The sequence below is a fragment of the Wyeomyia smithii genome, chromosome 3, assembly GCF_029784165.1.
Source record: "Wyeomyia smithii strain HCP4-BCI-WySm-NY-G18 chromosome 3, ASM2978416v1, whole genome shotgun sequence".
Classification (NCBI taxonomy): domain Eukaryota; kingdom Metazoa; phylum Arthropoda; class Insecta; order Diptera; family Culicidae; genus Wyeomyia; species Wyeomyia smithii.
In genome coordinates, this window is record NC_073696.1 from 158,524,803 (window position 1) to 158,540,483 (window position 15,681).

General features: G+C 34.3%; 1 protein-coding gene across 14 annotated transcripts in view; it reads right to left on the reverse strand.

Moving 5' to 3' along the window:
* LOC129726407 (sex-lethal homolog) overlaps positions 1-15,681 on the reverse strand; it is a 470,782-nt gene that overhangs the window by 275,687 nt on the left and 179,414 nt on the right. The gene's annotated exons all lie outside the window — the stretch shown is intronic.

The following is a 15,681-nucleotide window of genomic DNA, read 5'->3' on the forward strand; positions in this document are numbered from 1 at the left end:
CCCTAAATTAATCCACCTAGCGGTGAGACCCAGCCTTTCTCATTCGAACTTATCATTTGTTAAAACAGATTTACACCAACACTTAAAAATACACCTTGAAAATTTCTGCTGGATTTGTTATTAATTCTAAACAACAAATTTTTGTTAGCCAACAGCACAACTATACCGAACATTCAAAATATAACATTCACACACATATGAACATACATTAATACATATACATGCAAATAACATTAAATTCTTTCAAATATGTGATGCGATTTTGTTTTTGATCGTGGTATAATCGATTTGTACTCATATACTGCGTAAAAATGTTTAGATGGCTTATGTCAACTTTATTCAGTGGATTTCAAATAATTTATAATTGAATGTTGGTCCCTATACATTAATTTGAATGATCTTATCAGTAAAAATGAAATTCTTTAGGGGCCATCCACATACAACAGCTTTGGGGGGGGGGAGGTCTGTGTGATGTCCACGGTCCATACAAAATTCTTAGAATTTATATGGGCAGTTGTCCACGGGGGGGAGTTAGGGGTTAAAATCGTTAAAAAACTGTCCACGTGGTATGTGGATGGCCCCTTACCGCAGTTAATATTATTGCTCGTCTCTGATGTACATCCAACTAATGGACAAATACCAATAAATATGGGTTCTTGAAACCTGGATTATAGCCAATGGCCAGAATCCGACCTCGAACCCCATTTTTAATCCAGAAGACCACTTCTGGTTGCCTGATAATTATAAAATCCATCATAAAATTGACGAACTGCCTAATCTGGGTATTTCGATGGCGAAGATAGCAACAGATTCCGATCAACAGCCTAAAGTGACAAATATCATCCAATCCGATTTGGGTTAGCGGTATGATACCCGGAGGCAAGATATCATCTTCAGACGTCATTTTACATTACTAGACAGTAGCTTCCGGTTTCTAGAAACCAGTCTAAAAGGACCTAACATTACGCAATGTGAGTTTTTCAGTACCCGGGATGATGCTCATAATCCAGGAATCAACTCCACACTTCATTTTGAAATCCGAATATGCGACTTCCTGTTTCGGGAAAACATCCTTGAATTACCAAATATAATCCAATAGTATTCGAAATTTGACGTAATATTTGTACAAGATAAATAGTAGATAAAGCTTTGATCCAAGTTCGAAATTAGGAGTCATTATGATAGAAAAAACAGCTTTTGGGTTTTGATTCTTTGTAAGTTTGAGGAACAACCTGTTCGTTTGACACCTGTTTTCTTTAAATTAGTCGTGTAATCTTTGAGAGAATAGACTTTCATAATGGTTAAAATAAAAGTCCGATTACACTGGTCAACACAAGGGTGGCCCCGAAGGTCTAACTAAGAAAAAATGAAAAATTATAGCTTTTTCTGTGAATTTTTTTCTTTCTAGGGCAACTATTGTGAGCTTTAGAGCAGCATTTTTTTTCGATTTTGCTAACCAGTGTTATAATCAAATGAAACGGGTACCAATAAAGCAACTAAACCTTCAATTTAAATCTAAGATTGTTGAAATCAGTGAATTTAAAAAAGTTTTCTGAACACGTTTCTTTTCATAACCTTCGAACTACATGATCAATCATCATAAAATTCGTTATTTAGGGGTTTTTTGAAGACAGTCCGTTCATTTGGCACCTATTTTGTTCAAATCGGTTGTGTAGTTTCTGAGATAATGGAGTTTCATAACTTTTACATTTTGATACATAACAGACAAAGTTACAGTCCGATTATAATAAAATTCAATAGGGTCTAATCAGGCAAATAGACCTTTCTATTGTAACTTATTTTGTGAAAATCGGTCCATCCATCCCTGAAGAAAGTGGGTGAGTTTAAGCAGTCTTAGAAACATGTTTCTTGTCATAGCCTGATTTCCAATTTGTTCCACACCAATGCACAATGGTCCAGAAACCAAATTTAGGGGGAAATTTGGGTCTAGAGCTCTATAACAATGTTTTATGGAAAAACTTTATTCTACAAAGTTGTTACCTATGATAAAGCGCTCATTGAAAAATTATCAAAAATTAGGGTGACCATAATTTTTTATGCAATCAAGTATCTAACTTTTTTTTCTTTTTAGATAGAAGCAAAAACTTGTTCTACAATGTTATTGCTCCAATAATTTTGAGTAACTTTGTAAAAAAAGTTTTTCTCTATCTTTGAAAACAACTGATTTATATTGAAAAAACCCATTTTGTGCTCTAACTTCTTTATTTCAAGTTTCACCTTAAAACTGTCTTCAAACGACTTTCTGAGCTTTTTAAGGGAAATAATTTGCAATGTTGATGTTGTAAATATCTCTATTCTACTCAAAGTTATTAATGTTTTTCATTTAAAAAACAAGCGTTTTTCATTTGTTTGTCATTCTTTTTGGGGCAAAAATAAAAAATATCTCTTGGACTCATTTTGATGGGCATACTTGAATCTATACATAAAGGAATTTTTAAAAATATGTTATTTTTATAATTTGAATAAATTCAATTCAAAAACATGACAAAAATTTCAATAATTTCATATATTACGCAATATAAGAGCACGCAGATTTATTTTTCTGGTATTTTTTCTTATAACTAGAAATAATTACCTTCAATTTGATTCAAAAAGATTGAAAATCGATCAACTGGTTCGAAAGTTATGATTTTTTTAAATTAAATACATCGTCATTTTTTTATGGTCACCCTACTTCGAAGTTGGTCACGCAAAGTGCTTCAATTGTGCTCAAAATCGCAGGGATGAATCTATGTTGAAAATAATCAAACCCGTATTTTTTCGTTGGGTTGTTGGGGGGACTAGCTCTGAAATAGGGTGACCATAAAAACGGTTGTATTCGATGTATTTTATTTCAAAACTTTTGAGCCAGTTGATCGATTTTCGATCTTCTTGAATCAAATTAAAGGTAATTATGAACTTTTAGTTGTAAGAAAAACTACCAGAAAAATTAATCTGCGTGCTTTTCTATGCGTAATATATGAAATTGTTGAGATTTTTGTCTTGTTTTTATATTGTATTTACTCAAATTTAAAAAATAACATATTTTTAAAAATTCCTTCATTCATAAAATCAAGTATGGCCTTCAAAATGAGTCCAAGAGATATTTTTTATGTTTGCCCCAAAAAAAATGACGAACGAATTAAAAACGCATGTTTTTTGATGAAAAACATTAATAACTTTGAGTAAAATTGAGATATTAACAATATCAGCATTGCAAATTGTTTCTTTAAAAAAGCTCTAAAAGTCGTTTAAAGACAGTTTTAAGGTGAAACTTGAAATAAAGAAGTTAGAACGCGAAATGTGTTTTTTCAATATAGAAGAAAAATTTGTTATACAATGTTATAGCTCCATTAATTTTAAGGAACTTTGTAAAATAAAGTTTTTCTCTATCTTTGAAAACAACCGATTTATATTGAAAAAACACATTTTACGCTCTAACTTTTTTATTTCAAGTTTCATCTCAAAACTGCCTATGAACGACTTTTAGAGCTTTTTAAGAGAAACAATTTGCAATGCTGACATCGTAAATATCTCAATTTTGCTCAAAGTTATTAATATTTTTCCTCAAAAAATATGCGTTTTTTATTTATATGTCATTCATTTTGGGGCAAACATAAAAAATATCTCTTGGTCTCATTTTGAAGGGCATACTTGACTCTATAAATGGAGGAACTTTTAGGAACATGTTACTTTTTAAATTTGAGTAAATTTAATTTAAAAACAAGACGACAAATTCAATAATTTTATACATTATGCATATAAAAGCACCCAGATTTATTTTTTGGTATTTTTTCTTATAACTAGACGTAATTAACTTCAATTTGACCCAAAAAGATCGAATATCGATCAACTGGTTCAAAAGTTATGATTTTTTTTTTAAATTTAATACATCGAACACAGTCGTTTTTTATGGTCACCCTATTTCGAAGTTGGTCACGCAAAGTGCTTACATTGTGCTCAAAATCGCAGGGATGCATCTATGTTGAAAATAATCAAACCCATATTGTTTCGTTGAGTTGTTAAGGCGACTAACTCCGAAATAGGGTGACCAAAAAAAACGGCTATATTCGATGTATTTTATTTCAAAAAATTCATAACTTTTGAGCCAGTTGATTGATTTTCGATCTTTTTGGGTCAAATTAAAGGTAATTACGTCTAGTTATAAAAAATTAAAAAATACCAAAAAAAAATTCTGCGTGCTTTTATATGCATAATGTATAAAATTATTGAAATTTTCGTTTTGTTTTTAAATTGAATTTACTCAAATTTAAAAAATAACGTATTTCTAGAAGTTCCTACATTTATAGAGTCAAGTATGCCCTTCAAAATGCCCAAGAGATATTTTTTATGTTTGCCCCAAAAAGAATGACATACAAATGAAAAACGCATATTTTTTGATGAAAAATATTAATAACTTTGAAAAAATTGAGGTACTTATAATGTCAGCATTGCAAATTGTTTCTCTCAAAAAGCTCTAAAAGTCGTTCATAGACAGTTTTGAGATGGAACTTGAAATAAAAAAGTTAGAGTGCAAAATGTGTTTTTTCAATATAAATCAGTTGTTTTCAAAGATAGTGAAAAACTTTTTTTTAACAAAGTTACTTAAAATTAATGGCGCTATAACATTGTAGAACAAATTTTTCTTCTATCTACAAAGATAAAAAAGTTAGATACTTGATTGCATCGAAAATGTTGGTCACCCTAATTTTTGATAATTTTTCAATAAGCGCTTTATCATATGTTACAACTTTGTAGATGAAAGTTTTTCTCTAAAATTTTGCTATAGAGCCCTAGACCCAAATTTTCCCCTAAATTTGATTTCTGGACCATTGTGCAATGGACCATAAGACGTGAGTTAGAAACGTGAAACCCGTGATACTCAAAGTTTGTTTACGATTCCCTTGGCCGGATTAATTTAGAGTGGACCGTATACGGTTGATCGATCGATGGAATACACGTGATTAACTCTTAGCAAACTATCTTTATTAACTTGAAATTTAACTTATGATCACGCGGACTACGAACTGAACCCTTCAATGGTCGTACATAGAATGAATGGGAATAGAATCGTTGAAACCAGCGTTGCCAACCCTCCAGTTTTTCCTGGATATCTCCAGTTTTTTTCGGGAACACCAGCGAAACAGCCAAATTTTCCAGTTTTATCCAGTTTTCTATTTTTTTCTTTATTCTCGCTTATTTACCGTCGGTCTAGTTTCGCCACTGTTGTTGTGCCAATCACCGACGCCCGGGGAGGCGACTCCACCCAGGACCCTAACTCACGACCCGTTGATTAACGGACCGGCGCCAACGGCTTCACTTCCTCATGCGATGGAAGGCGTGATCCCAGAGATTTTTCGCCTCAGAAAATCTCCCGGTGTCGGCTAGGATTGAATCTAGACCAGTTGGGTTGGTTGTGAGTGGATCACGCCACCTCACAACCATCGACACCTATGTCGGCGGTGGGATTCGAACCCAGGCGTCGAGCCAGCTTTCTATTAGTCATCTTATTTATTGAATTCTTTCCCCTCAAACGTATGGTCTTTTCGATATTATGTGCATTCATGCCCTTTAGTTCTCTGGTTTTTATCGAATTCCAGTCGCATCTTCAAAATTTCGAGTACGTTAGACTTTATACCTAGTTAATATAATCTTCATCAGTGAAAAATCAAAATGGCAATGCATTGTCTCTTTCATGATTTTTGTTTGCATGAAATAATACGGTACAATATATGTATATAATTGTTATTTACGCAACATTCTTGTATCGAAAATCAAACAAATTTCTGCAGAAGGTTTAAATTTTTGCCTTTCTCCTAGAAAGGTATAGCAATCACTTGCAAAACCGAAAGTATAAAAGTGCCCCAAAGGGCCGAATGGCATATATCACTCGACTCAGCTCGACGAGCTGAGCATTTTCTGTATGTGTGTGTGTGTGTATGTGCAGCTTTTTATTCTCACTGACTTTTCTCAGAGATTGCTGGACCGATTTTCATGAAATTAATTGCAAATGAAAGGTCTTGTTGTCCCATACGACCCTATTTAATTTTATTGCAATCGGATTTTTAGTTTAGAGGTTATGTATCAAAATGTAAAAATCATGAAACATCATTATCTCAAAAACTACACGACAAATTGAACAAAATTAGTTTCAAATAAACGGGCTACCTCAAAAACCTTTAACTTTTGAGCTTTATAAAGATTAAAACTGTGGTTCAAAAGTTATGAAAAGAAACGTGTTCTGAAGACTGTTTAACCTCACTCATGTTTCTCAGAGATGGCTGAACCGATTTTCACAAAATCAGTGTCAAATGGAAGGTCTAGTTGTCCCATAAGACCCTATTGATTTGTTTTGCAATCGGACTATTACTTTGCCTGTTATGTTTAAAAATGTGAAATCCAGTTATGAAAAGGAACATATTCCGAAGACTACTTGGTCCCACTCACTTTTCTCAGAGGTGGCTGACTCAGTTCCACAAAATTAGTGTCAATTAATATGTCTAACTGCCTCATAACACCCTATTGAATTTTACTGTAATCAAACTGTAACTTCGTCTGTAATTTATTTATTTATTTCGTCAAACAAAAGTAGACTACATATGTTTAAAACTAACTTACATGCTATATGCTATTTATACTAGTGGAAGCAAAAAAAAAAAGAGTTTATACATAATTGAATAATAATTTCTCTACTTGACGGATTATTACAATAAATGTTTTCTATCGAGTTAAATTGCGCGTTGAATTGGAATATTGTTTTAATTTAGTTCTCGACATAGAAAAGTCAATTGCTTCACAGTGTTCGTTATACACTAACATCATTTGATTAATAGGCCCGTATTTAGCATAATTGTTTCGTTGATGATTTAAAGAAAACAAAGTCCGAGAATGTACCGAAATGTGAAAATCACGTAAATTCATTATCTCAGAAACTACACAACCGATTTGATCAATATTATTAACAGATGAGCGGGCTAGTTAAGGGTTAACTGATGAAATTCAAAGACTATTCAAAACTATACCTGCTTTGATCGATATATGTGGCCTCAGCATAATTTAAGTGTGGTATCTAGGGTGGTCGGTATTACCGACTTTTTGAAAAACCGGTATTTCGGTATTCATAAAAACAAAAACCGGTAAAACCGGTATTTTTTTTTTCGGATTAATACAAACCAGTGCACAATGGTCCAGAAACCGAATTTAGGGGGAAATTTGGGTCTAGAGCTCTATAGCAACATTTTAGAGAAAAACTTTCTTCTACAAAGTTGTTACATATGATAAAGCGCTCATTGAAAAATTATCAAAAATTAGGGTGACCAACATTTTCGATGCAATCAAGTATCTAACTTTTTTATCTTGTTAATAGAAGAAAAATTTATTCTACAATGTTGTAGCTCCATTAATTTTAAGTAACTTTGTAAAATAAAGTTTTTCTCTATCTTTGAAAACAACCGATTTATATTGAAAAAACATATTTTACGCTCTAACTTTTTTATTTCAAGTTTCATCTCAAAACTGTCTTTGAACGACTTTTAGAGCTGTTTAAGAGTAACAATTCGCAACGCTGACATCGTAAATATCTCAATTTTACTCAAAGTAATTAATATTTTTCATCAAAAAATATGCGTTTTTCATTTGTATGTTATTCATTTTGGGGCAAACATAAAAAATATCACTTGGTCTCATTTTGAAGGGCATACTTGACTCTATAAATGGAGGAACTTTTAGAGATATGTTATTTTTTAAATTTGAGTAAATTTGAATTCAATTTAAAAACAAGACGAAAATTTCAATAATTTTATACATTATGCATATAAAAGCACCCAGATTTATTTTTTGGTATTTTTTCTTATAACTAGACGTAATTACCTTTAATTTGACCCAAAAAGATCGAAAATCGATCAACTGGATTAAAAGTTATGATTTTTTTTAAATAAAATACATCGAATATAGCCATTTTTGATGGTCACCCTATTTCGGAGCTGGTCCTCGTAACAACCCAACGAAACAATACGAGTTTGATTATTTTCAACATATATGCATCCCTGCGATTTTGAGCACAATTGAAGCACTTTGCGTGACCAACTTCGAAATAGGGTGACCATAAAAAACGACTGTGTTCGATGTATTAAATTTAAAAAAAAAATCATAACTTTTGAACCAGTTGATCGATATTCGATCTTTTTGGGTCAAATTGAAGTTAATTACGTCTAGTTATAAGAAAAAATACCAAAAAATAAATCTGGGTGCTTTTATATGCATAATGTATAAAATTATTGAAATTTTTGTTTTGTTTTTAAATTGAATTTACTCAAATTTAAAAAATAACATCTCTAAAAGTTCCTCCATTCATAGAGTCAAGTATGCCCTTCAAAATGAGACCAAGAGATATTTTTTATGTTTGCCCCAAAATGAATAACATACAAATGAAAAAAGCATATTTTTTGATGAAAAATATTAATAACTTTGAGTAAAATTGAGATATTTACGATGTCAGCGTTGCAAATTGTTTCTCTTAAACAGCTCTAAAAGTCGTTCAAAGACAGTTTTGAGATGAAACTTGAAATAAAAAAGTTAGAGCGTAAAATATGTTTTTTCAATATAAATCGGTTGTTTTCAAAGATAGAGAAAAACTTTATTTTACAAAGTTAGTTAAAATTAATGGAGCTATAACATTGTAGAACAAATTTTTCTTCTATCTACAAAGATAAAAAAGTTAGATACTTGATTGCATCGAAAATGTTGGTCACCCTAATTTTCGATAATTTTTCAATGAGCGCTTTAACATATGTAACAACTTTGTAGAAGAAAGTTTTTCTCTAAAATGTTGCTATAGAGCTCTAGACCCAAATTTCCCCCTAAATTCGGTTTCTGGACCATTGTGCAGTGATGACTCGTGGACTTTGAACCTACTTTTTCAACCACAAAATTTTTAAAATCATAGCTTAGGGAAGTAATGATGATTGTCCGCGAAAAAACGCAAGTCATTCTCTCTGTACTATTTAAAAACTATAGAAAAAGCAGAAATTTTCACACGAGCAAATCCGGGAACATTCAGCTAGTTGCTAATAAAAGCCCGCTGCGGTATGAGCGCGAAGCTTTGACCATGTTACAGCTATTCAAATATCTCATTTTCTCAAGAAACAGTAGTTTTTAGGATGAATTCTTTATTGGTTGATTATTTCATCCTGTAAACACTTTGTATCAACAACAACAAAATTCCTAATCCAAATTTATAATTATTTATTTTTTTTTAGTTTTATTTTTAAACAGCACAAAATGAATAATGACTTATGTATTTTCGCTGACATGATTGTGATTACTGCTGCCTAGTTTGATTTTCATAATTTGTAGTTAAACTGGTAGGTTCATTACCTACGAGTTGCCTCTGTGAGTATGAGAGTGTAAAGAGATTATCTGTTCTACTAAAAAAAATAAATGTTTTGCTTTATTAATATGAAGTATTTGGACATATTATCGATACACATAAACACATCGTCTGAATCCATGCAGAACAAGCAAAAAGATAACAAAAACTGATAAATAGGTAAGGGTAAATTCATATTCAATGTTGCTTCTGTCTAAATGTATTTATTATATACATCGTCATGTGATTTGTAATGCCTATCTAAGTGGGTGGCATTCATTAGCCTTTGAATGATTTTGATGATTTTTTTTTAAATTTAAAGAAAATACCGAAAAACCCGTATTTTTGCCTCTCCAATACCGGTATTTCGGTATTGAAAATAATATCGGTTTTACCGGTTTTTGTTTTACCGGTAAACCACCCTAGTGGTATCGTACTATTTGAACGTTCCAAATTCATTGATTCCTTGCGATGTGTTCAAAGCCTGCAAATGCACGACGAATCGGCCATAGGATACGATCAAAGTCAAATAACAAATCGTTTGAAATGATTGGTTTTATCGGAATGACAACATCCTCGATTTTTGGCTTCTGTACATCGCATTAATTCTGAATATATTCATATTGGTTGAAACCGGAAGTCACCAACCTCTAGGATTCTAATCCAAAATGAGGTCTGTGGTCGATTTCAGCCATTTTTGGCTGTTTTCCAGAAACCAGAAGTTGCCATCCTACAATTCATAATGGTGTCGAGGTCATTTTTTAGCCTTTTGCAACATTCTGGCTCCAGAGATACTAATATTGGGTGGTATTTCATCGCTTTGGGCTGTTTTTCAGAAACCGAAAGTCGTCATTTTGGACTTTAAAATTGCCTGTGAAATCAATTTCTGTCATCTGGGCGTAATTTTGGTTCCGAAAGCATTCATATTGAATGGTATTTGGTCATTTCCGGTTGTTTGCCAGACACCGGAAGTCACCATCTTAAAATTCAAGATCGTGTCTGTGATTAATTTTTAGCTTCTGTGCATCTTTCTGGTTCGGAGATACTCATATTTAATGGGGATCGCCCATTTCAGGCTGCTTTCCAGAAACCGGAAGTTGCCATCTTACAATTCAAAATGTTGTCTGAAGTCGATTTGTGGCTCCAATGCATCATTACGATTCCGGAAATACCCATATTTCATGATGGCAGTTGGAGACAATTTCTGGATTTTGAACGTCATATTGGTTAAAGAAACACTCGTATTAGGTGGTATTTGGTCATTTTCAGCTATATTTTAAAAACCGGATGTCTCCATGTTAGAATTTAAAATGGTATCTGTGGTCGATTTTAGCTCCTGTGTATCATTCTAGATCCGGATATCATTATATTGGGTGGAAATCGGCCATTTTTGGCTGTTTTCCAGACACCGAAAGTTGCCATCTTACAATCCAAAATGTTGCCTGAGGTCGCTTATGGAACATATTTGTTACCACTAAAAACATTCACCTGCCAAATATGGTTCCATTTAGTTGATTAGTTCGAGAGATGTGCAGAAATTTGTGCAGAAACATGTGCTTGCAGGAGAGGAAGGGGTGTCGAACCATTATGGACATATTTGTTACCTCTAAAAACATTCACATGCCAAATTTGGTTGTATTTTCTTGATTGGTTCTTGAGCTGCGCGAAATTTGTGTTTCATTTGTATGGGACCCTTACCTTATAGAAGAGGGAGGGGTATCAAACCATTATGCACATATTTGTTTCCTCTAAAAACATTCACATGCTAAATTTTGTTCCATTTACTCGGTTAGTTCTTAAGTTATGCAGAAATTTATGTATCATTTGAATGGAACCCCTCCCTTCCAGAAGAGGGAGGGATCTCAAACTATCATAGGAACCTCTATCGGCACCAAAAACCCCTACATACAAATTTTCACGTCGATCGGTTCGGTAGTTTTCGAACCTATATGGATTAGACAGACAGAGAGACCGGCTTGCATTTTTATATGTATAGATTACAACATCAATATTTTAGAACCTAAAGAGTGAATATACATTTATTGGATTGAAGCGTTCATATAAATCTATTTTTACAAATAAAAGTTTGAATGAGAAAGGCTGGGTCTGACCGCTAGGTGGATTAATTTAGGTTTTATATCCAGTTTTCTCCAGTTTTTTATTATGAATTCTTCCAGTTTTTCTTGAAAAAAGGTTGGCATCGCTGGTTGAAACGGTGCTCACTCCATTGAGCTGCTAGGTAGCGAGGGATGTATGTACTCATTTTGCCTTGTCTATGTATTCGAGTTCTTATTGTTGCTGTCGTGACGGATGGAACACCATTATTATACATAACGGGAAAAGTTAGAGTCCAATAACAATAAAATTCAATAGGGTCTTATGGGGCAATTAGCCCTTGCATATGACACCAATTTTGTGGAAATCGGCCCAGCCATCTCTGAGAAAAGTGAGTGAGTTTAAACAGTCTTTGAAACACGTTTCTTTGCATAACTTTTGAACTACATGTTGAAACATTATAAAATTATTTTACAAATGGTTTAAAAAACAAACCCGTTCTTTTGATACCAATTTAGCTCAAATCGGGTGTGTAGTTTATGAGATAATAAATTTTTGTGATTTTCACATTTTGATACATAACCTCGAAACTAAAAATCCGATTACAATAAACACAATAAACACACACACATGGTTTTTCTTTTTTCGAACCGGAATTTTTTTTCCAACTAACCGTAACCGACCTGTACCCGAAAGAAAAATACCCCGAAATTGCCGGTACCTGACCCGTACCCGACCCGTCCTGGATTTTTTTTTATTTATTTATTTTTTTTTTTCAAAATACCTGGTTACCTCGCACATTTTATGCACTGATTGTCATATGTGGTTCTCGAGATGATGGCCGGAGTTAGGCTAGAACCGATTGTTCATGTGAACGAACGTTAATAAACTCAGAGTTCCAGGCGACATATTGGTTCTCCTTGAATCCAGCGTATCACCTGCCACTGAGAACGTCCGCTCGTCTGATGTTGAAAAATTGACCATATTTATCACGCAGCAAAATTTCTATTCATAACTGTGTACGGAGAATTTGGGTTCCATTTTTCGTGTAAGTTACCTCATATTAAAATTGATCAAGGATTTCAATTATTTATTTTGTATGTATACGTATGATTCATATATAATACTGGAAATTTTTATTTTGTTATCGAGAGATCAATAAAAATTCAATAGAATTTTTTTTATTACACGTTTTAACCACAAAAATGCCTTAAAAAAATCGGCAAACTTTCAAAACTCGTAGGGGGCCATCCACATACCACGTGGACAGCTTGGGGGGGGGTTGTGCAATGTTCACGGTCCTTACAAAAAAAAAAGAATTTATATGGGCATTTGTCCACGGGGGGTGGGTAAAAATCGTCAAAAATCTGCCCACGTGGTATGTGGATGGCCCCTAGCTTACCAAAGGACAGAAACATTATGTTTCAGAAAATATTATTAATTTTATTGTGTGTATGGATGTTATCATGATAAGTATTTTTCGAATAAGTCCACGGTCAAGTAAAATGCAATCATCCTTTCACAGTGATGACGTTGCCGGTGCAACTACAAAATTGTCGCTACATAAAACAGAAGTTGGTTAAGCAATTCCTCAAATTTCAAAAGAAAGCCGGCTTGCACCATAAATCCAGAAAGCGCAAGTTTAATAAACCGAAATACGCTGGCAGGATTATTACTGAAAGTTTATGAAATTTATTATTTTACGTAAAAATAAATCAAAATATTTTGGGTAAGCACACTGAATACAAAAAAATGCTTGCGTTGAATAATTTATCAAGTAAGGCGATACCTTCAAGTTGTTACAATACCTGCTACTAAAAAAACTCATTCTGATTCATTTGACTTTCCCATAGCTTCGTATCCGTTTCTCCCTCCCAGACCAAGACTATGCTATGCCCGTACCCGACCCGAACCCGACCAGTTGAGAATTCTTAATCCCGTACCCGACCCAAACCCGAAGCCTTGGTTTTTAAATTACCCGTTCCCGATCCAAACCCGAAAAATATTTTTTGGCGTTACCCGAAACCCAACCCGAACCCGTTGGGTACGGGTCGGGTACGGGTATCGGGTAAAAATACCCGTACCCGACCATCTCTAGTATAGAGCAGCACAACACTGCAGTGATACAGCATCGCATTGTCTGCGGGAAACGTGTGGAGTATTTACACTAGCTGCTGCTGAAGTCAAGTGGAAGACAGAAGAACGGATTTTAAGGTGGTTCTTAATTTTGGAAGCTTGCGAGTTTCGCAAAAACAAAACAGAATGATAAAGCGGCGGGTTTTATTTTATTTATTTATTTTTAATATTATTCTAATGTTAGTTTAAATTTAATTTATAAATCAATTTAAATTTTTATTGCGTTAATAATTCTAATTATAAATTCATTTTAAATCCGTTTTGATTTTGATTGCAATAAAAATTTTAATTTAAATTTTATTTGTATTCCAACTCTAATTCCCTTTCAATTTAAACTTTAAATCAGTCTTACGTGTTATTTTATTCGTATTTATATTCTTATTCCTATTCCTATTTTTTTATTGCTATTATTTTTATGTTTATTCATTTTCAATTATTGTTTTTATTCCTATTGCTATTCTTATTGTATAATTACAAACTAAAAAAAATATGTATGTATTTATACATACATATTTTTTTTGTTTTTAAATTGAAATTTTTTTTTATCTCATTTTACCTGTATTATTCTTCATTCTATCTATTTATTTATTTTTAGTTTTTATTTATTTTTAGCAATACTATTATTTGTATTTTGATTCCTTTATGTTTACTTTCATTTTTTTTGTTCACTGCTTTGGAACAGAGTGTGAAGAGAATTACAAGCATAAATTCAAGAGGTGTTTATTATTTTTAATGCCGAATCTAACGACGCGGGTGAAAAAAAAATTTTGGTGCATGGTCGCTACATCGGTCAAGTTATGTCGCGTGGTGAGAGCTTTCCTCCGTCTCTCGGGGACACTGATGGTAGTACGGCCGACGACTGGATGTCGGACACTGCTACAGGGGAAGCTTTTGTATTTGCGCGAAGTGGTAAATTGCGGCGATCACCCGCTGCAAGTCGGTCAAACAATGTCGAAGAGGGGGCTTCGAAAAAGCCGTCGAATCTGGGGGTGAGCGAAATGTCTACTCCTAAGTCTAGTAGCAGTAACACAAGGGGCGAGCAGCAAGACCTGCAAATGTGTAGATCAGGAGTAGGGGTAATGAAACGTAAAGTGGAGAAACTCTACGAATTCATCAAGGGGCAACATAATGTGAATCACGTAAACAGATCTTTAGTGATTGGGTTGAAGACAGTATGTTAGCTGAAGAGCGGGAACAGCAAACTGGAAAACGAGAGCAGAAAAGGCCGAGAAAGAGTTGAAAAAAGTGCTTAGTGTGGCGTCAAAGAGTTCCGAAAACTCCCGCGCGGGTAAAACAGACCGCGATACGCCCGGTGAAGAAGAAATTCTAAAGAAAATAGGAGAAGACAATGAGAGCAGAGACATGAAGAAGGTGAAAGCGAAGAGTGGAAACCATCACGAGCAGGAAAGAGAAGAAGGCAGAGAAGAAGAAAAGAGACGATGGCAAAAATGAAGAAAAGAAAGAAAAAACAGGCAGAAGTGAAAAAACAAATGAGGCAGCGGTCCACGGGCGACGCAATGATCGTGGAACTGAAGGCAGGAATTACTTATGCCGACCTCCTCCGGAAAGTGAGAGCGGATCCAGAATTAAAGGAGATAGGTGAAAAGGTGGTGAAGACAAGGCGCACTCAAAGGGGTGAAATGATTTTTGAGCTGAAGAATGAGCCAGCGGTGAAGAGTACGGCTTTCAAGCAGCTCGTCGAGAAGTCCCTTGTTGAGGAAGTGAACGTTAGAGCGCTTTCCCAGGAGACTGTGATCGAGTGCAGAAATCTAGACGAGATCACAACAATAGACAAGCTGTTGGGAGCTGTTAAGGAACAATGCGAGTTGCTTATCGATGCTCCGATGGTGATCCGGTTGAGAAACGCGTACGGTGGGACGCAGACGGCAGCGATCTGCCTGTCTGTGACAGCTGGGAATATATTGCCAGAGAAAGGTAAGATTAAAGTTGGGTGGTCCGTTTGCCCCTTAAAGCCGCCCTCCGGGTGACTAAGGAAATGGAGCATTGTTTTAGGTGCATGGGTTTTGGTCACCATGCTCGAAACTGCGAAGGCCCTGACAGATCTAAACTGTGCAGGAAATGTGGCGAGGACGGGCAGTTTGCGAGCGACTGCGCAAAGCCAG